The following is a 23,077-nucleotide window of genomic DNA, read 5'->3' as shown; positions in this document are numbered from 1 at the left end:
TTTGTCTCCATCTTCCTCGCTGTATGGTGTAGGATCCCAGGTAGTTGGATCATGCTGTGGGAAAAGCCTCTCCTCGTTGACACCGGCACAACCGGCATCGTTGGACCTCTGATCTTCGCCATCGTGACTCGGTATGCATCGCCCAGTGGTTGGCAGCTCCTTGAAACTGATTGACTTGCTCAGCTTTATCTTTCGTTTTAGTGCAGCCCTGGACGCTAGGAAAGCCACCCTGCGCTCTTCTATGTCTGCTTCAGTTCTTGCTCTCTGAACGCGCCTTCTGGATAGAAGACAACTACCACGGAGGGTGCTAACTCTCTCTCGTTCCACCAGTAAGCTGGACACAACCTGTTCGTTAACTCCAGTTTTCTCAGAATAGTTGTTTCACATGGCTTTGCTAACGATTCGGTCAACTCATTCGCACTTAGGTCCGGGACGCTGCTTTCTACCCTTAGAGCTTCAATGAAGAGATTCTTATTGAATGCCTCCGTCTTCCACTTCCGCTCGCTTACTTGCGTCCTCCGCATTTCAACCGGTGTCCGTTCGCCGATACTGTACCGGATCGCCTGATGGTCACTATGGGTGTACTCGTCGCACACTTTCCAGTTCATACTTGCCACTAGCATCTTTGCGGAAGATGCTGATGACCCTTAAGTCGGCCAGACTGACGTTCAACTTTGCCAGAGCTTCCAGTAGGCTATACTCTCTTGCGTTGGTACATTTGCTCCCCCAATCCACTGCCGAAGCATTGAACTCTCCTGCGATGACGACTGGTATCCGTCCAATGACTTGCCCGGTGAGCCCATCTAGCATCTGGTGGAACTGCTTCAATGTCCATCTCGGGGATGCATAGCAACTACATACAAAGATTCCATTGATGTTTGCGATCATAAAAACCTTCGTATGAGCCCGCCACCACTTGTTAAATGGGATACCTGCTCATGACTTTTATGGTTGACATTCCTGCTCTATCCGCAACCCAGTTACCAGTTACGGCTCTGCAATGTGTACAATGTCACACTTACTGCCACAACAGTTGCTGTGCTGTGTTGCAATGTTTGAGATTTATTTGGGCTACCTCGATTATTGTTGGCCCACCATCGCCTTTTTGAACTCTGGGCACTTGAAACTTCCCATCACATGGCCGTTTCCGTCCTCCTTTTTGCAGAGCATGCACCTCGGTTGCTTCGTACATAATTTTGCAACGTGCCCCTTATCTCCGCATTTCCTGCACAGATCAGATCTGTCAGGGCCTTTGCAATTTTTCGCCTGGTGACCGAAGTCCATGCACTTAGATCATCTCTTCATTTTCTTAGACGCCCGAGTAATAGCTTTCAACGGGCATACTGACCACCCAACCTTGATTCGGCTCGTACTGGATATATATATATATATATAAATAATGCTCGTGGTTAACCGAGTGTTATAAAAAAAAATATTTATTCACCAATTTACCGATTACAAGGAACGCGCACTTAAGACTAACCGAATTTTCCTATCGCTAAACCTTTTATTAACTAAAACTTCCTGATCAGCACAATCCAATATCGTTCGATCGGTCGTAACGCGTTGTTCGTGTCCACGTTGCTCCTCTGGGTTGTTGCTACGCTGATTCTTCCTAACTCATCAATTCTACGGTGCATCGGTCGTTGTGGTCGATCGATGTGGCGTTGGTCGTCTCGGCGTGGCTACTCTGGCTGTTGCTACGCTGTCCGGGTTGTTGTTGCTGATGATGTTGGTTGATGCAGTACAGTTGGTCAGCCGGGGTGTAACGCCTCCCCTCTCAGATTGTCGTCCGTCCTCGGGCGATCTACCAAAAAGGATGAGACTTGGTAGAGATCCGATTGCTCCTTTTTGCGACTCCTTGTTTGTAGTCTCTGTTGGGTGTTGGATCTCCAGGGTGGTTTCTGTTGGGTGTTGGATCTCCAGGGTGGTTCGTTGCTTCGCTCTAGTTTTCCTGTTAATGATATAGGTAACGAAAGAGCATACTATGGTTATTATGAGGAGAGTTCCTCCCCAGATGGCTGTTGTCCTCTTCGTGTGATGAAGGTCCAGTTTTATCTCTTGAAGTTTGTCCAAGTTATCAAGTTTGATGTGAGTGAAATCGTTGTTTTCAGCTGTGAGATTTAGTTGTGTTAACCTCTTGCCATAAATTGGTATGAGGTATTCCTCTTGGGTGGTCGGATGATTTTGGTTATTGAACGTATAGTTCATCACCTTGATCGTGCAGTTGTTGGTTTCTATAATTGTTGGTGTATTAATCAATCTTGAACCGTTGCATGAGTCCGAGATTAATACGTTTTTGTTCGTGTCTATTAATACGATTCCTCTCTTGATTTCTACTATTCTGATAGGTTGCCTGGCGGGTTTTAAAACACATCTTGGTGTTAGATGATTCAAGAGACCATGGATGCATTCATCATCAATGAGGGTTGTTTCGTCGCATATGTCACAAAGTTGTGTTTGTTTGTAAATGATGTCTCCATGTTTGGCTACTAGTTTGATGTCTGTACTGATTCGTGTGTTATTGATGTTCAGCGTCTGGATGTTGATTAAAGGGTGATACGGTCAAAATTTGGTCAATATCAACTTGACGTATTTCTTTCAATTTTGCATTTAAAAAACCTGAACACCCCTCATTTTGAAGGTGTGTGTGTGTAGAATGTTGCTCCTATTTTGATTTTGGAATTCACTCTTCAGTTGTCAAAATGCCGTCCAAGCAAGAAGAGCAGCGTATCAAAATTTTGCTCGCGCATCGCGAAAATCCGAGCTACTCGCACGCAAAGTTGGCAAAATCGCTAAAAGTTGCCAAATCAACCGTTACAAATGTAATTAAAGTGTTTGGGGAACGTTTGTCGACAGCCAGGAAGTCTGGATCGGGGGGAAATCGAAAACCGGAAGCTGCTGAGACGACAAAGAGAGTTGCCGGTAGTTTCAAGCGAAACCCTAACCTCTCTCTCCGAGATGCCGCAAATAAGCTGGGTGTATCGTCTACAACCGTGCATCGAGCCAAAAAACGAGCCGGACTATCGACTTACAAGAAGGTAATGACTCCAAATCGCGATGATAAACAAAATACGACGGCCAAAGCGCGATCCCGGAGGCTGTACACGACGATGCTGACTAAGTTTGACTGCGTGGTAATGGACGACGAAACCTATGTCAAAGCCGACTACAAGCAGCTTCCGGGACAGGAGTTTTATACGGCAAAAGGAAGGGGAAAGGTAGCAGATGTTTTCAAGCACATGAAACTGTCAAAGTTCGCAAAGAAATATCTGGTTTGGCAAGCCATCTGTACCTGTGGCTTGAAAAGCAACATTTTCATAGCTTCCGGGACTGTCAACCAAGAAATTTACGTGAAAGAGTGTTTGAATAAACGTCTGCTGCCTTTCCTGAAGAAACACGGTTGTTCCGTACTGTTTTGGCCGGATTTGGCATCTTGCCATTACGGTAAAAAGGCCATGGAGTGGTACGCCGCCAACAACGTGCAGGTGGTTCCCAAGGACAAGAACCCTCTCAACACGCCAGAGCTCCGCCTAATTGAGAAATACTGGGCTATTGTCAAGCGGAACCTAAAGAAGACCAAAAAAACTGCTAAGGGCGACCAGCAGTTCAAGGCAAACTGGCTTTCTGCGGCGAAGAAGGTGGACAAGGTGGCTGTACAAAATCTGATGGCAGGGGTCAAGCGTAAGGCCCGGCAATTCGGATTTGGAAAAGCGGAAGCCTAACTGAATATTTTTCCTGAATTTTATACTAATTGAACTTGAAAAAGAAATTTAATTTGATTTTTTAAATAAACGATTTCACCGATTTACACGCGTTTTCCCTTGACCAAATTTTGACCGTATCACCCTTTAGGTCGAACTCGTTGTCTTCTAGGATGGGTATCTTTGCTAGGATCAGGATATCAGTGCCTTTAATAATTGCAATCCCTGTACTATACTGAAATATTTGGTCTGGATAGTCTACCTTCAATTTTTGTGCTTTGAGTCTATTGAAAATATAAATTTTATCTTCGTATGAAAGCAAGTTTCTGTTTAAAATATTAAGTTTGGCAAATTCAATCTGTTCTTCTATATTGTTGAGAATTTGTACTAGTAAGTCGATATTCATTATTAAATTTATATATTCTAAGTCTGTCTTTACAATCAATGAGTTATTGCTTTGTGAAATGATTTGTTTATTAATTTTCTTGAGGGTATCTGTAATGTTATTGATTTTTATCTGAATTTGTTCATTTATAATGGTCTGTTTTGCTAGGGATTTTGAGATTAAATTTTCCTGCCTTTCTAACATGCCTAAGTTTTGATTTATAATTTCCAAGTCATCACTATCTGGGTTACCTGCAATGTATTTTATTGCGGATCCTAACGCATTGATTAACGCTCTTTTGCTTCTATGGGGGTACAAACTCAACAATTTATCTCTGGCATATTGAACTTTAAACTCTAGTGTTTTTCTAAGATGATCAACTATTTTAAGACTTTCTGTACATTTTTGTATATAATCAATGTTGTTTTCAATAGAATTTAAATTAGTTTTGTGAACTATCCTCTCAAATCCTATTCTCATTCTAATAGATTTTAGTTTGATAGCAATTATGCCGTTATTGTGTGAAATATCTTTAAAATTTGTAGCATTTATTATAACGATGCAAGTCAATCTGCAATGAAAAGGTTGGAAACATTTTTTTTTTAAATGGTTATCTTTTTATTCGGTTTTTGTGTATTTTGATGTCATTGCCATCTCTAAAAGTCAGTTCATTATTTTGTTTGACGGTTGTTATTTTATACGGGTTAATATCTTTAGTAATTCTTTGTGAAATTTTAATATATTTAGTGTCGCCGGGTTGGAGATCTTTGGGCTTTTCATTGTCTTTGTTTTTATCTTCGTATTTTTGTTTTTGTTTATCCAATTCAATTTTAGCTGCTGATTGTAAATTCTTAGATTTTTCTGAAATCTTCTCCATGTTTGTGGAATTTGAGCAATTAAATATTAAATTCCGTGGAAGATTTTTAATTACAGAGTGGAAGCTATTGTTGTAAATATCTACTGCGATATTTATTTGCTCTTTTGTTGTTAAATTACTGAATTTTGGTTTATTTGTGCGGAAAATTTCTATGAGCGTCGAGTGGAAACGTTCTACAATCCCGTTTGAATTAGAATTGCTTGCGAAATGGATTTCGATGCCGAGATCGTTTAAGAAACCGATAAAATCTATGGACCTGAACGATGGTTCTTGGTCTCCTACAATGGTTTTCGGTCTTCCAAATTGCCGAATATGTTCTGTAATAGCGTTTTTTATATCAATTATTGTTCTAGATTGTATAGGGATCGCGTTGGCAAATTTAGAGAAAGAATCCACTACAGTGAGCCACATTTGACTTTTTAGAAAGAAAATGTCGATGTGAACGCGATCGAAAGGGTTCTCACCAAATGTACTTTTTCTTATCAATTTTGGTGGCTTCCTGTCATATTTGGCCTTTTTGCAAATATCACAGGAGCTAATAAAGATTTTAATCTTACGATCAAGCTGTGGGAAGAAATATGTTTGTAATATTTGGTTTCGGTTTTCCTTCGTTCCTCGGTGATCAAAGTTGTGGGTGTCTTTCACGATGTCGTCCTGTTGAGTTTCCAATCCTACAGCTTCCAGTAGGGTTTCTGAAATATATACTTTGTAGATTTTGTTGGATGAAAAGTGTTTCCTAAATGTTTCTTGTATCTGTTGTGCCAATGATATAGAGACTTTAAGACAGCTGGTTCCTCTAGGGTTCAGGGTTCGTTTAAGAGTGTTAACTATTTCTTCTTCTGTGTATTGGCTTTTCACGATTGTGTGTCTGTGGTATTTTGGGAATATTTGTTCATATGCGGTTATGTTAATGTTGCCTGTTTTGAAAATAATTTGTGTTTTAAATGTATTTATTGGTTTTTCCGTGTATGGAATGTAGTGGTCATCGCTTGTGTCCGCAGAGTGTATGGTCATTCCATCGCTTTCCGAATCAGATTCGTTTTCTCCTTCTGAAGGTTCCCCTTCTACTGACGATTGTGAATTAGCATTAATCTCTTCGACTTTGAGTCGAGACAAAGCGTCAGCGACGACATTTTGTTTCCCTGGTTTGTATATTAATTCGTAATCAAACTCTTCTAATGCGAGTTTACCTCTAATAATGCGATGATTCGCGTTTGTCATGGAGAAGGTCAAGGGTTGGTGGTCTGTGAACATTTTAAATTTTCTGCCGTACAGGTACGGTCTGAAATGTTTCACCGCCCAGACGATTGCCAAGAATTCTTTTTCTGTTGTCGAATACCTTTCCTCCGTTTGACTCAAGGTTCGTGAAGCGTATGCGATAGGTCTGTCTTTGCCTACTGGCCCTTGTGACAGCACTGCACCTATGGCATAGTCGCTTGCGTCAGTGGTTAAGATAAATTCTTTGCTGAAATCTGGGTAAATCAGCACTGGGTCGAGTGTTAGAAGTTGTTTGCATTTATTAAAACTCTCTTCGATTTCTGCAGTTATTTTGAATTCCGTGTCTTTCCTTAGGAGTCCTGTGAGGGGCTTCACTATTTTTGCGAAATCTTTAATGAATCGCCTGTAGTAACCCAGTGTTCCTAAGAACTGTCGGACTTCTTTTTCAGAATTGGGGATCGGCCAGTTTTTTATGACCTCAATTTTGTCGCTGTTTGGTCGTACTCCGTCTTCAGAGACGGTGTGACCTAAAAACTGAGTTTCCTTCCGGTAAAACTCACATTTATCCAGTTGAATTTTCAATCTGGCATCTTTCAATTTTTGAAGGACTAGCGCTAGGTGTTTCGCATGCTCTTGGAGGGAACTGGAGAATATGATGATATCGTCCATATAGACGAAACAGCATACTCCTATCAAGTCTCTAAGAATACAGTCCATCACCCTTTGGAATGTAGCCGGTGCATTTTTCAATCCGAATGGCATACGCGTGAATTCGTATTTGCCGCCATTGACTGAAAAAGCCGTTTTTTTCGTGTCTGCTTCCGCCAGCTGAATTTGATGGAAGCCAGAGACTAGGTCGATGGTTGTGAAGTACTTGGCCCTACCCAGTTTATCCAGAATGTCTGTAATTTCTGGGATTGGGTACTTGTCGTTGATGGTCTTTTCGTTTAGTTTTCGGTAATCGATTACCAAACGAATTTTTTTTCGGCCAGACGCGTCAGATTTTTTTGGAACCACCCATACAGGTGAAGTGTATGGGGAAATTGATTCCTTAATGATTCCATCATTTAGCATTTTCCTTACTTGCTCCTGTACCTCTTTCTCGTACACGTAGGGATACTTGTATGATTTTGAGTGTACTGGGATGTTGTCAACTGTACGAATGTTATGTTTAATTCTGTGGGTGAACGAAAGTTTATCCGTTTCCACGTATAACACGTCTTTAAAATTTGTGATCACGTTTTTCAGAGAACGTTTCTCCTCTTCATTCATGTGATCATCCCTAAGCTTGAGGTTGGTGAGGTCGACTGATTCCGGTAATTCTTTCAAGTCGAACGGGTAATTTTCCGTGGCATTTACAGGCTTGTTATATGTTTCTATATTGTTGAACGCGTCTTTGTTAATTTCAATTTCGTTGGCGTTGATTTCTAAAGGTGCTTTTACATGATTTTAAATGGCAACCACTGCTTTGTTATTTGAGCTCTGGTATAGACCAGGTAATATAGAAAAGTTTCCGAAATGCTCTTCTTCCGATATTAAAAAATCGCCATCTTTGGATGTTTCAATGGGAATATACTGAAACTCCTGTTCTGTCGTGTTTATTTTGTGAGTTTCCGAAAATTTCTTTTTCATTTTGAATTCTCTTCTACCAATTTTAAGAGAATTCTTACCAATATTTAATTGAGCGTTTAGGTCTCTCAAGGATTCATATCCAATCAGACCGTCAAAAAATTCGTGAAATTTGAACACGTAGAATTTCAATTTCTTTTTGACTTGAAAGATGTCAAAAGAAACCGAGTGTTTTATTTCGTGTGTTCCGTTAATATTGCTCACCTTTACGCCGTTTTCCGTCTCGCAATTTTCTAGCTTGACTCTGTCAGTTGAAATATAATTCTTGTTGGCTCCTGTGTCAATCAAGAATTTCATTTCGCCCTTACTAGTCAAAAAGCTAATGTACGGTATAAAATTGTTGTTAACTACGTTTTGGGCTCTTTTGTGAGACCCTGGAGAAAATTTAGTTCTTCCCCAATAAAGTAGTCGTCCTCGTCTGACTCCAGAACAGAGTTATCCATTTGCGGTGGGGTGTCAAATTCTGGTTCGTCATGTTCAGGTTCATTCGCTTTGGTGTTGCCACCGACATGTGTGTTTATTTGAGTTCTGGATCGGGCAGTTCTCATCGAAACATCGTTGTCCAATTCGGGTTTGTTGGTCTTAAACTTTCCTGACCCGTTAAATTTATTCGCGAATGCCTGTGGGTTAGGTTTGTTTTGGGCCAAACACCCAAAACAAACCTAACCCACAGGCATATACCCACATACCCCTTGAAGGGTAGCGAGGTAGGCTGTGTTTGTGGCGTTCGCCTGTTATCGCTCCGTTCGTATTTTGGTTTTGAATCTAATTTTTGCCTGAATTGCGCATTCGAGTACTCCCGTGTAATTGAATACGCTTCCTCTAATGTTTCAGGTCGGTAGCTTCTAACGTGCATCGAAAGTTGCTCCCCGAGGCCGTCCATATAACGTGTGAGAGTCATCAGACTGATCAGCGTGTTGATGGCTTTCGTCGACCCTTTATATTCTTCGTGCATTGCCGCCGTTGCTTTTATCGCGGTGTCGATGGATTTAATTTTATTATAATATTCAACAAGGGATTTATAACCTTGTTTTATGTAAAATAGGGATTGGATATGAGACGTAAGGTCTCGTCTGTCCCCGTAAGTATTGAGTAATACTTCTTTGATTTCTTCCCATTTGTTTGGGTTCCCTGCGGCTATTACAATTTCTTTAGCCTCGCCCACAATTTTATTTTTCACCGCGCGAACTATCTGCGCGTATGTGGGTGTACCTTTGTACACTTTAAACAAGTCAAGCGTGTTTTGAGTATCCTCAATCCACGCTTGGGTCTCCTTTTTGTTCCCACTGAACGTTGGAAGGTTTTTGATGGGGTCCGGAGTTTTGAATTGCAGGAATGGATCATCTGCCTTGTTTTTCATTTGAGTAATTGTACTAATCAAAGACTGCTGCGTCTCAGCTAGGTTTCTTATGTGATCAAGTAGCTGTTCTACTGATATTTGCTGTTGTTGGACTTGCATTTTGCTGTTCTTCCGCTTCCTCAAATTCTGGAGGCGGAATCAGATCGGGAGAGATCATATCTCTTTTCATTTTAAATTTATTATTCCCCTCGAACACTAATTTAAGCAAGGAAGAGTCAAGTTTAGTACACTCACTTCACTAGCTTTTCGCTTAATTTTTACACTACACTTTTTGTTGTGATATTTGGTATGAGCGAGAAGTAAATGGTTTATACTTTCAGAAGAGCTGCTCGCATCTTCCGGAGTCCTGTGGTACGCTGGTGGGTTGTAGGTTGAGTGTGTGGGTCCTTCCTTCGCTCCGAATCACACAAACTGCGTGATATTCGCTCAGCAGTGGCTACGCCGATGATCCGGTTATTCGCGATGAATGTTGCTCAGGTTGGTCTTTCGTGGGCCACTCCGTCTCCAAGCGCTTTCGATTGTTGAAGCTGTGCTTATGTTCACTAAGGATCAGCTTCGGTTTGTGATACGTCACTTTGGTTTGTGATAGTCACTTTTGGTTTTTTTTCGCTAAGTCCGTTTTTAAGAAAGCACTTGTAAAAATTCGCGGTTCACTACTTCCACACTTTTCCGAAGACTGCGCCAATAATGCTCATGGTTAACCGAGTGTTATAAAAAAAAAAAATTTATTCACCAATTTACCGATTACAAGGAACGCGCACTTAAGACTAACCGAATTTTCCTATCGCTAAACCTTTTATTAACTAAAACTACCTGATCAGCACAATCCAATATCGTTCGATCGGTCGTAACGCGTTGTTCGTGTCCACGTTGCTCCTCTGGGTTGTTGCTACGCTGATTCTTCCTAACTCATCAATTCTACGGTGCATCGGTCGTTGTGGTCGATCGATGTGGCGTTGGTCGTCTCGGCGTGGCTACTCTGGCTGTTGCTACGCTGTCCGGGTTGTTGTTGCTGATGATGTTGGTTGATGCAGTACAGTTGGTCAGCCGGGGTGTAACGTATATATACAATCCATCCAGTTTTATCAGGCACATTTCAACTACATCCTTATTGCGATCCTCTTGATAGTTGTCCACAAACTCTTACACGTTTTCCAACAACGCCTTCAACTGATTTTCCTGCTTCATCAACTGCCTCAGATCGGAGGAGGGCATCCTTCAAACTTTAACACTACACTTCACTACAGAACAGAATCACTCCCGATTGAGGTCTCGCAGAACGAATTTCCAAAAATGACAGCCCAATTATCAACCGAAGATACTCTAAATATATTAATTTTGTCCAAACTCGCAATATAATACGGAAAATTGAACAATGCGCCTTTATCTTGCTGGCGTCACATGCAAACCACGCCAAGCCAAGTCAGCTCAACCACACGATCACACACACTCGCTACTCATCTGACTCTTATATGATAATCCTCCGGAGGTGGATATGATGACGAAAAAACAAAATCCAGGAATCCAATCAATAGCCCTTGGTCAATCGTATGGTGTGTAGTAATCACACACGTCACAATATTCCTCATGGTTGGCAGCACATATCCATCGATTACGTGAAGCGATGAACTAGCCTTCGGCTAAAAATCTCTATAATAAAAATTTAAAAAAAAATCGATTGCGTGGGTACTGCTTCCGAGATCAAAGTTCGTTGATCTTACACCGAGTACACTGAACCGACGAACAATAGTCTTACCGCACGCCGCATGCATTCACGCCACGCCCCACTATTCTAAGAACGTGGACCCGCGGATTGACCGAATCCGGTTCGAAGGACCAAAATGTTAAATTAAATCTTCGCCAGCCAGAAAAGGTCCCCGCGGATCACTCGCAAAATAATTAGCGTCCGTTCGGATTGATGTTACAAGTACGTTGTTAAGTGACACTGAACATTATGTCGAAAGATAAAAAAATATCAAAACCAAATCAAAGCGTATGGACTGAATATTATTCGAAACGACGACCGACACAACTAAGGTGTGGGAAATAACTGTCTATATGCGACAGTAAATACTATGCTACCAAAGATCTATCACTGCTATTCCTATCCACCGCTGCTATCAACACTATATACATATTCGAGAGCTGTATATAGGTACACATGTATCAACAAAACATGCGACAATGAGAAGAGAGTTCAATTTTTTACTCTTCAATTATGCATTTTATTTATAACATTGTAGAACGACGCACACACTTGCCACGATTTTCTCCAATTCCCGTTCTTCAGAAAAAGCATACTATTTAGATGGGCTTATCCATATTCCGAAGCATGGAGAGAGCAGTGGAGAAGGTACAGATCTGATAATCACAACGTTGATGGTTCGAGTTCAGTAGGAAAACTTTTTTCTATTTTTTTCGACATTATTCATTTCCCTCCCTAATACACTCCAAATTTGTTTTCCTCCTTTTTCTTGTATTGCACTGCAGCTCGGTATTTCTCATCCTCCATTCATGCGGTCTCCACAAACATCCTGCGATGATGAATTCCTCATTATTGTAAGCAAATCGTGCATAAAGGGTGATACGGTCAAAATTTGGTCAATATCAACTTGACGTATTTCTTTCAATTTTGCATTTAAAAAACCTGAACACCCCTCATTTTGAAGGTGTGTGTGTGTAGAATGTTGCTCCTATTTTGATTTTGGAATTCACTCTTCAGTTGTCAAAATGCCGTCCAAGCAAGAAGAGCAGCGTATCAAAATTTTGCTCGCGCATCGCGAAAATCCGAGCTACTCGCACGCAAAGTTGGCAAAATCGCTAAAAGTTGCCAAATCAACCGTTACAAATGTAATTAATTTGTTTGGGGAACGTTTGTCGACAGCCAGGAAGTCTGGATCGGGGGGAAATCGAAAACCGGAAGCCACTGAGACGACAAAGAGAGTTGCCGGTAGTTTCAAGCGAAACCCTAACCTCTCTCTCCGAGATGCCGCAAATAAGCTGGGTGTATCGTCTACAACCGTGCATCGAGCCAAAAAACGAGCCGGACTATCGACTTACAAGAAGGTAGTGACTCTAAATCGCGATGATAAACAAAATACGACGGCCAAAGCGCGATCCCGGAGGCTGTACACGACGATGCTGACGAAGTTTGACTGCGTGGTAATGGACGACGAAACCTACGTCAAGCACATGAAACTGTCAAAGTTCGCAAAGAAATATCTGGTTTGGCAAGCCATCTGTACCTGTGGCTTGAAAAGCAGCATTTTCATAGCTTCCGGGACTGTCAACCAAGAAATTTACGTGAAAGAGTGTTTGAATAAACGTCTGCTGCCTTTCCTGAAGAAACACGGTTGTTCCGTACTGTTTTGGCCAAATTTGGCATCTTGCCATTACGGTAAAAAGGCCATAGAGTGGTACGCCGCCAACAACGTGCAGGTGGTTCCCAAGGACAAGAACCCTCCCAACACGCCAGAGCTCCGCCCAATTGAGAAATACTGGGCTATTGTCAAGCGGAACCTAAAGAAGACCAAAAAAACTGCTAAGGGCGAGCAGCAGTTCAAGGCAAACTGGCTTTCTGCGGCGAAGAAGGTGGACAAGGTGGCTGTACAAAATCTGATGGCAGGGGTCAAGCGTAAGGCCCGGCATTTCGGATTTGGAAAAGCGGAAGCCTAACTGAATATTTTTCCTGAATTTTATACTAATTGAACTTGAAAAAGAAATTTAATTTGATTTTTGAAATAAACGATTTCACCGATTTACACGCGTTTTCCCTTGACCAAATTTTGACCGTATCACCCTTTACCCCGGTTGTGTTTATAAATTAAATACTATGGAACATGCATAAATGATATAGCTTAATAATACGTAGCATGCATTAGGTATGGGAAACATCGCAACGAGGGGTCTTAATTTGTACAAAAACATGTACAAAACGTTTATGGATGGTTCCTAAACTACACTGTCATCTGAAGTCTATTGGTGACATGGTTTCAAGACTTGCAGTCAATCGCAGGAAATTGTCCATTTGAAATGTGCAAGCTAAAACGTCAGGCATTATTATAAATTTGCTCCCATTTTATGGTTATAACTTTCCTCGCATCAAAATGCGCTGCAATAACGATCGGCATTCCTTCCTTTGTTTCTTGAAAATCTCCAGAGCACGATGAAGATGACAACTCCTAGCCCTCCTTCACGCCATTACCAGGAGGAAGCAATATCAAATTGTCACTAATATATTAATTTGCATCCCTGCTACCTGCGACCACGTGTGTCTGTGTGGGAAGTGTTGATGCATTTTAACTGATGCACATTGTCTTAGTCAAGCTACGTTGGATGGAATGTATGCAGCTACTACTGGACTCCCGGATAGAGGGAGCGACATCGTGTAGTGTAATGTGTAACGAGATGACAACGAGTAAACGACAATAAATGGCTATTGTTGCCGGTGGGATGATTTCAATGAACAACTAGTCTGAGCGGCGGTGGTGACAAAGCGCCTCAACTATAACAGTGTCGCGTCGTCAACGGCGACGACGACGACGTAGTCTTCATCCCTTCGAGGCGAGGGTGGAATTCCAAACATGCTGATGTGTCTTCTTGCAAGGAACGATGATGATGGCGATAGGTCATGTTAGCAACGAGTTAGGAGCGTCTAATGATGTTGCTGGTTTGAATAATAATATCGACTAGAAAATTTATTGTTTGAAGGAATTTTAACGGGGTGGGATCCTGGTCGTCTTATGTTGGATTACGGTAGACCGTATTATGACACTTGTCTGACTGGAAGTGATACTTCCAAACAACATGAATGTGAGGTTTAGTTTAAAATTGATTGAATATGATGCAAGATGGCTGAGTCACTCCAGATTTAACATCTTTTTTTTATTATTTTGCCATTTCATCCCTACTGAGACAGTGTTCACTCGGCTGTCGACAGAATCAGGCCACTCTCGATGTGTGTCACGCGATCGTCTGTTTACTCGGCAGCAACTGAGTGGTCTTCCTCATTGTTCTTCTTCTTTCGGTCGATGCGTCGTCGACATTGGAAAGCAACCGTTCCGTGATGAGCGTGTGAGTGATGACCACGTTTGCGTCCATTGCTACAATGGAAGTGCTTAGCCCCCCGTTGGCGATACTGCCATACAATGAAACCACTGGATCCCGTTCTGGTTTTAAGATGTTTTGTATAGTGAACAAGAATCCTCGGCTCTGTAAAGTTGATTCGAATGAAATAAAATAATAAACAAAAAAAAAAATCCCAACTGGAACTTTATATCTTCCGTCATCTAAGTGTTCTATGTGTCACTTACACAGTTGATAGAGAGCTTTCTTTGCCTGTACAATGTTTACATTAGCATATTGTCGAGAAGGTCGAGAATTTTTTCATCTAGTAGTATTGTTCGACCGGACCTGTAATTGAACCAGCCTCTTCCAGCATGGTCTTGCTTTACTGCTAAGGCGTTGTTCATAAGCTACGTAGAAAGCTTTTGAAAGGATTCAAATAGGGGATGGAGGGGAACCATCCTCAGGCTGAAAGCCTCATTAATAAAGATAAATCAATCAATCAATCAAATAAGGCAAATGGATGTAATGTCGGCCTAAATGCCCATAATTTCCACCCATGCATAAATCCAGCAATCGACTAAATTTTCAATAGCGACCAAAAATATCCATCAATGCCGTCCCAATGACGCGTTCATCTAGACAAAATTGATAAAAAGCAGATTATTAGCGATGGGTCCAACATTAGATCCATAGGTCAACATTAGAGCCGCTTCCTCTATATTCGATAAAATTTGCGGTTACTTTTTAATAATTATACCAAATAATTTTAAATTTTCGGAGAAGATTATTTAAGGATTTCTGAACAAGTAAAAGATGTGCCATGATTTAAATACTAGCTTTTGCTTGGGTTTCAACCAAGAAAACAAAATGTTCTATTAAAATTTTTTGGCATTGGCGAAAATCAACATTTAGCTAATTTTTGGTTATTTTTCCATTCCTTGTTCTAAATTTCAACGAATTATGATTTTATAAAGTGCTATAGAAAGTAATGTTTTGGTTGGCCTAAAATAATTGATTTTTCATTTGTTTTGTAGGGTTTAGCTTTTTTAACTCAAGACGAGCCGAAATTTTAAAATGTAATTTGTTACCAACTGCATAATATTTTTAAAACTAATTTTAATAGCAAAACTGACGAAAGAATTTGAAGTGATAGGGTATATTAGCCATAATGACGGCCATTTTTTTAACTCTTCAAGGAATCACCGTGAGAGACCCATCCTACTTTCAAGTGTTTCTTTGAATATATGGTAAAGCCCGATTCAAAGTAAATTTGGACGCATTCAAGGGATCCTAACTCAAGAATTAAACAACATACACGGTTGATCAAAACGTCAAACAAAAGGATATTTATTCAGCTTTCAAAAGATATATAACAAGTTATTACATTTCACCGTTTCGAACGAACTGTTGCACTTTACTTGTGATCGATGCCATCATGATCTGCACAGTCACTGGTGACACTGTACCGGCGAACTTATTCCACTTTAAACGCATTTGTTGTGCATTTGTCACTTCTTTATCGCATCTTCGAAGTTTTCGCTTGACAATTGCCCAAAATTTTTCAATCGGTCTGAACTCAGGGCAATTTGGAGGATTAATCTCTTTGGCGACGAAATTAACATTTTTTGCAGCATACCATTCTAGTACCTCCTTTGAGTAGTGGCTGCTGGCTAGATCCGGCCAAAACATAACGTTGGTCTTGTGCTGCCGAATGAAGGGTAAAATCCGCTTTTTCAGACACTCTTTAATGTAAACCTTCGACGTCATTGTGTGAGCTGTGATGAAAACCGTATAATAATCGTGCTCGCTTTTTGGCCACTAAATTTTGTTTTGAGGGAGCGATTCGAATGTTTACTGGCACAAAAAGACCGATATCCTTCTCTTGAAAGGATGTTACGCAAGGTGGAAAAGTTGGACTCGTATTTCTTTGCCAAATCACGTATGGAGACACCTCGATTTCCTTTTGCTTACCTCAACACCTTTCTCCTCAACTCTTTGTTCCTAGTGCCACTTATATGATAGATGCGCTGTGCTCTATCCACTTTCAGAATATCCTTGTAACGTTTGATTACAAGACTCACCGTTGACTTTGGGAATTTTAACACTTTTGCTATTTTTGAGGCAGACCACGAAGGGTTCTCTAGATGTTTGTGCTCAATTTATTTTCTTTTCTCAAGTTCCATGATCCGTAATTACGGGATTCGTCGATGAATCGAGAAAAACTTTTCACCAATTTCTTCGTCAATAAAACATCAACCAATGCCTGTCAAACGATTTTTGTTCCAACTACCAGAGGCGCGGTGATGTATTAAACCGTGCGTCCAGATTTACTTTGAATCGAGCTTTATGTATTTGGGAACACAAAGTTTGATCCATACCCGAAAAAAAAATTACAGTGAAATTTTCAGTGGAAACAATGTTCTAACATTAATATTTATTGTCGACAATAAAAATGATTGTTATAATGTTGTACCCTTCCGAAAACGGCAAAACTTCTACCTAGCTTTACAATGAATGTAGGGTTAACTACCCCATTTCCGGCCTATTAAGCACAACCCGCACTTAGCCTAGCTTAATCTTGCGTAGTTTAGCACCAAACGGAATGTTATTATTACTGATAGCTTCCAAATGTATTTACCTCTCCGTACGTACCGTAAGATTTGATAAAAAGAAACAAATTGTTGAGATATTTTTAAAAGTCTAACACTGCTTCTTGACGCCAAACTCGGCCTACGGATTCTAAACTCGGCCTAACGCATTGAAACACCATTGTAACGCCAATGACTTCACTTCGGCCTATCGAATGAAGATAAAACATGATTCGGTCGGAGCGCTTCTTTTGTTTTTGGGAATAATGGGTGCAAACATTCATATCACGCGTTCTCATTGACTTCGTTCGGTAGCTTATTAACTAAAGTATCGTACCAAACGCATAATTGACTTGTTAACTCTGAAATCATGGATTTATTTGAAGTTTTCTTCTCGATAGGCCCAAAATGGGCAATTAGGCCGAAGTAGTTCTCTACCCTACATAATAAAATGTTGTTACGATGATTTTTATCGTATTTTTCATTTATTTTATTGTTAACATGATTCGATCATGAACAGTAATGAACAACTCTATTACAGTAAATTTTTTTGTTAAATTAAATATTGGTGTGTCTTCATTGTGGGTTACTTCACGAACAATAAAAATAAATCTGATTGAAGCATGCAGATATGGGCCGTATGAATAAAAAGAGTTTACTTTACTTTCCCGTGCTTCTCTTACGGGAAAAGTAAAGTAAACGCTCTCATTCATACGACCTTATGAGAGGGTCAGCAACACTGCCAATGTAATCAAGATAGGTGCTATTTCAAAACTACCCAAATTTGGGTACAATCCACCCAGATCGGTCAAAACTGAAGCTACCCAAAAATGGGTTAACTATGTTCGGAGTGACAAGTTTGACAAATGAACAAAGTCGATCGGACTCATGTCGATGTTTTCCATTTGTCAAAAAGACGTGACCTAGGGAGTTCGAGTGCAGGGGAGTTGACCTGCATTTCTCACAAGTTCCGGATCGGATCTCAATCCATAACCAGTAAAAAAAGGACTCACCCGTAACACAGACATTGACCCCCTTCCCTTCCCGGGGCAATGTTTTATTTTTTCGATTTATTTTTAAAGTCGATAAAGTAGATCTGTCAAAACAACACATACACTCTAAAGTACAATGTTATTTTTAAATCAATAAATTCGCCAGTAAAATAACAAAAATATATAATGTTATTGAAAAAAAAAATGGGGAAATCTCGAAAATTTCATTGTTAAGATACTTTACAACCCACCACAGTGGGCCCAGGACCACATTTAATGGACTAATGATGACTGGAATAAGGGGATCTGGTCAGACGAGACGAAAATAATGCATATTTGGGTCACCATTGATACCATCAGACCCAAATAGCATTACTTTCGTCTCGTCATGGTCCATGAAATGTGGTCCTGGGCCCACTTCAATCTTTTTTTAAACTTTTTTGCGGACAACCATGGCTTCTTAAGAGCTACTCTGCCCTTAAGACATTTCTTATGAAGACGATTTCGTACGGATTGTGATGTCAGTTGAGTGGAAAACTCGCTTTCAATCTGTTTCGCAATTTTCGGAGCTGATAGTCCCCGGTCCAGCTCCACCATCTTCACGATAGCTCGGTCAATTCGGCCAGTTGTCTTTGAAGGACGCCCCGATTGCTTAGCTGGTGAGATAGAACCACGCTTTTTGTACATCTACACAATTCTAGCGACCGTATCTTTGTGAAGCTGGACAATATCGGCAGTATCACGGTAGCTTTTGCCAGTTTTGTGATGTTCAATAATCAAATTTCGGATACTGATCGAAATTTGGTCTTTTTTGGGCGTTTTGAAACAAATAACTTCCAATTTTGAACACAAAACTGAAATTTTGATCACGAAAACTTCAAGAGCACCAAATGACAGATAGACACAATGTTTACATTCGATAAAATTGCAGAATACACTCTTAAACTCTGTAAAACACACTTAAATCATAATATCCGTTTGGGAGTGGATAAACTTTTTTTGCGTAATTTTTTACCATTTTTCATAATTCATCACATGAAATCTCAAAAAAAGATATAAACGCCGTATTTTCAATGGCAATGTGATAAATAAACATAAATTGATAAATCATGGAGGAACACTCATAAAATTAAACTGATTTTAGACAGAAAAAAAAATGTTAATTGGTAGGGGGGTGGATAAACTTTTTTTTGCATACTGTAACTGTCAAGTCAAGTAATAGCAAGTCGAACAATGCTTTAGCTCCTAAGTAACTTTGTAGATTTTATCTTTGCATCCCCACGGCCATGTATAGACACTTTCAGCTATTTTCAACACATAGTTCGGTAAAATAAGCTTTTATCCCAGAGAACTAACATCCAAGTCAAATTCCTAAAGTGTGTAAGAAATATAAGTGCTATTTTGAATAGACATTTGAAACTAGCGATATCGTAGTGGCGCTAGTGTCGCTGCCCAACGACGTCGATGACCGGTAGACGTCACAAAACATTGTTTGTTTAAAACCGATTAAAACATGGGCCGCAAGTGCGAGTTTTATTGGTGCGCAAATAAACAAGATTGTACCAAGCGAATATCTTTTCACAATTTTCCTAAGGATGCTGAATTGCCCGAACTACAGGAGATTTTCTTCTCGCGTGGATTCCAAGCGCTTGCAAGTTATTTTCCGACCGCTTCCCCCGGAGGCTTTTCGAATTCCTGGAAGAACGGATGCAGGGTAAGCAGTGTTCAAATGTTACCACATTTTTCTGAATTTAAATGAGGGCAAATTGGAGTTCACACTCTCACCAAAGATGAATACTAAGATGAAACTGTCGGAAGAAAAACTTTCTATTTTAGTGTCATCTTTCACGGTCCCTTTCATCCAATGAATACCCCCCGTATTCAAGGTAATTTTGTGGTTTTGCTGCCCCCTCGGTAGAGATGAAATTTTGCGCTCATTTTTATCAAAACAATCACACCAAAATCAGAGATGTCTCATTTTTTAATTACTCGATTAACAACTAATTGATTATTTTTTGTTCGCTGCGCTGCCATTTTTCCACCAATGAGAGTGCAGCACATGTTTGAAACGATGGGTGATGATCCTCTGGAGAACTTAATGCTGATATCAGTATGATATAACCGGTTACAAATATTTTACTTTTCGGTTCGTTAATCGATTAATCGATTATTCGCATGAAAATTGGCCATCACTAGATGAATGTGAAACGTTATTTGAAATATAAGGACCGTACATGAATAATGATACAATTTGAAAGGAACCGGGGCTAATCACACGAGTGTTCACCGGTTGCCCTCACTGAATCATTTGAAGATACGCCGTCAGTGAACTCAAAAAAGTCAGTTTTGCACCTGGCTACTAGGGTTTTTGATCTAATTTCCGTTCTACTAAGCACAAGCCGCGCTTTACCTCTCTTTTCTGAACGAGTTTAAACAAAAAATGGAATATTTCTATCAAAGATGACTTGCAAATTTATTCACCTTTGCAAACGTACCGTTGGATTTGATAAAGAGTCACAAATTGTTGAGATATTGTCTAAAATCTAACACTGTTTCTTAATTCTAATTTCGTTCTACGAGTTTCAATTCCGTCCTAACGCATTGAAACGCCATTAGATTTTCTTCGTCCTACAGATAAACGTAGAAAAAGAAGATTCACTAGGAGCGCTTCTTTTGTTTTGAGAACAATGAGCGTAAATATTCATACGCATTTTTGTTTACAATCGTATTCTTCTGTGACAATAAATCATTTCTCTGACTAACCGCTAGATTTTTACTTTACGTTATGATATCACAAAAAGGTAATCGACCATATTCCTTTATCTCTAAATAATTGCGATTTTTTCTATCAAAAAAAAAACTTGTAGGAAATTTGCTGAGATACTGGTTAATTCTACTGGACCAACCGATTTTTACCCTAGAGAACGCACAAATTTTTCCCCAGTAGTTCCGATTTTACTGACAGCGAAAACAGCCGCCTTGAAGAAAAGAAAGAACTGCTTGTCGCTGGGCACGCAATCTACGGCAAACACGTCGAAACCCTGACACAGCTTTCCAAACGCAGAGATAATGTTGCATCCGTTAGGTATATTCATACCCTTCCATGCGATGTAACACTGTTCGCCTCTGTCCAACAAGTCACCGCGCACAAGCAAAGTAGGAGTGATGGGGTGGATGAGAATTGCGTCGTGTACCTGTGTACCATAATTAAAAATGTAAAAAAACAGTAAATTATTATTAGATTGTTTTAGTAACTTATAAGCTAGTATGGCATTGATGTGACTTCGAACAACAAAATATTATATAACATATATATATTATAATTTTAACATATTGTTCTTTTTAATTGACATTTCTCTTTTTATAAAATTGAACAACTTACGCTAGCCCAGTCGATAATTCCTTTAAGCGGATTCTCCTTCGATGACTCCTCATCACGCAAGCGCTTTGAGCCTCGTGTTGGATTTTTGGCACGGATTATTGCCAATGCACGTACAAAATCTAAACAAACCACAACACATGCAAATCTAGTTGATGAATTATTAATAAATGAATGTTATACGAACCATTACTTATCTCTCTGAATAGGTGGCGATGTCCTTGCAAAACTTTCTCCTGCCAATGCTTCCAGTTATCGGTGAAGTCCACCGTGTTTTTCTTCATTTTCTTGAAGTCGTAATCAATCTGGATAAGAAAAATATGGTTGAAAATTCATTTAGAGAGTTTGAACAGAGCATTAAACATTGAATACCAGCTCGCCGTCAAACGCCGAGCCAACAGGAAATTCTTCCAGAAACGAAAAAAACATCCTTATTCGCACAATACTGGCAACGGTAGTCAAATGTTGAATCCCATAAATATGCAATCCGAGTTTTATTGTCCTCGGTCGGAACGACAAATTTCAATTCCTCGATCTGGTAAATAAAACAAATTATAAAATACACCAACAACATATAATTAATATAACCTACCAAAGTTATCAGTTCGATCTCACCTAGTGGCTGATGCTCGCTTGATTCACAAGTTTCCTCTTTCGGTGCTGATTTTCTGTTGATAACTCTTTGGTCAAATTGTTTAGCGAGGTATTCCAAATGATAATGGATTTTTCCTGCGTGTCGTCCTGGCCCCCGACCATCGACATAAAACCATAAGGCCTAAACATATAATAATGGAGAATTTGTGTAGTTAATATCCTGTTAGAGGGATCACTCCTTGTTTTTGGTACAGGTTAAATTCGTACTTGAGGAATATCGGAAACTTTTGATGCCAACATCGGATACGACTGCACTAGAGATTTGGCCAAAAGATTTTTGTGGAATGTGGTAGCACGGCTGAAATACAAAAGTAGAATATGAAAAAGGATTCAAACTTATTTTCGAACTATTTCAAAACCTACACTCCGTAAATCGATGTTAGGAAATCACATAGCAGGTGGGTTATCTTTTTAATCATCTTGTCATCAAGATTGCGGTTTTCCTTCAAAGCTTCCATCAACTCCTGACCTTTATTAGTTTTTGATAGAACGGTATCGATGTTGATCTCCTGGCAAAATTCAGAACATTATTTATATAATATTAACATACCTCTGCCCTGTTAATATTGAGTATGCACCAGGGTTTATCAACACAATTGAACAATATTGCAATTGTTTAACACAGGTAGAAATTTGATAGCTGCATTTGATTAAAATATTATCCCATAGAAATAAATAAAAAAACGAGCCGAACAATATATTAGGTCCTAAATAACATTGACAGATTCTCCTCGTCGATTTTCTGTTTGCATCTCCATGGCCATGTATATTTCAAGCTATTTTTTAACACTGTTCGATACAAGAGAAAGACGATTAAGAGAATCGATCAATTGTATGGACCTAATGCATTGTTCGGCTTGAATTACAACTAACAGCACACGGCCAAGCGGAGTTGAAGAAATCGGCTCTTATCAGCCCACACTGTACACAAACATCATCCTCTGATCGAATGAAACCTCAGACCATTCAAAGCAAAAGACCGAAATCACTTTTTCGAATGAAAGCTGTAACCGGATGACGGTTGTTTTGAAATCAAATGATTTTCCTCTCGAATACTGGATGAAACATGTTATGAGAAGGGATAGGGCCTTCAGTTGAAATGCGTAATGCTCTCTGTAGAATGACTGTCATACTAAATGGAAATGCATATGGTATTGGTTCAGCCCCATAACGCAAATCATTCAAAACGATGATGTAAATAATTCTATCGAACGTCATTTGCTG

The 23,077-nt window shown here is 39.8% G+C and overlaps 1 pseudogene; it reads right to left on the bottom strand.

Moving 5' to 3' along the window:
* Positions 1 to 1,629: 1,629 nt before the first annotated feature.
* Positions 1,630 to 22,359, bottom strand: LOC135712776 (uncharacterized; annotated as a pseudogene).
* Between the last annotated feature and the right edge of the window lie 718 nt (positions 22,360 to 23,077).

Source organism: Ochlerotatus camptorhynchus, unplaced genomic scaffold (genome assembly GCF_037179485.1).
Source record: "Ochlerotatus camptorhynchus isolate MF236.1 unplaced genomic scaffold, CSIRO-AGI_Acam_v1.1 ptg000503l, whole genome shotgun sequence".
Lineage (NCBI taxonomy): Eukaryota > Metazoa > Arthropoda > Insecta > Diptera > Culicidae > Ochlerotatus > Ochlerotatus camptorhynchus.
This window is presented reverse-complemented; position numbering and strand designations above follow the sequence as displayed.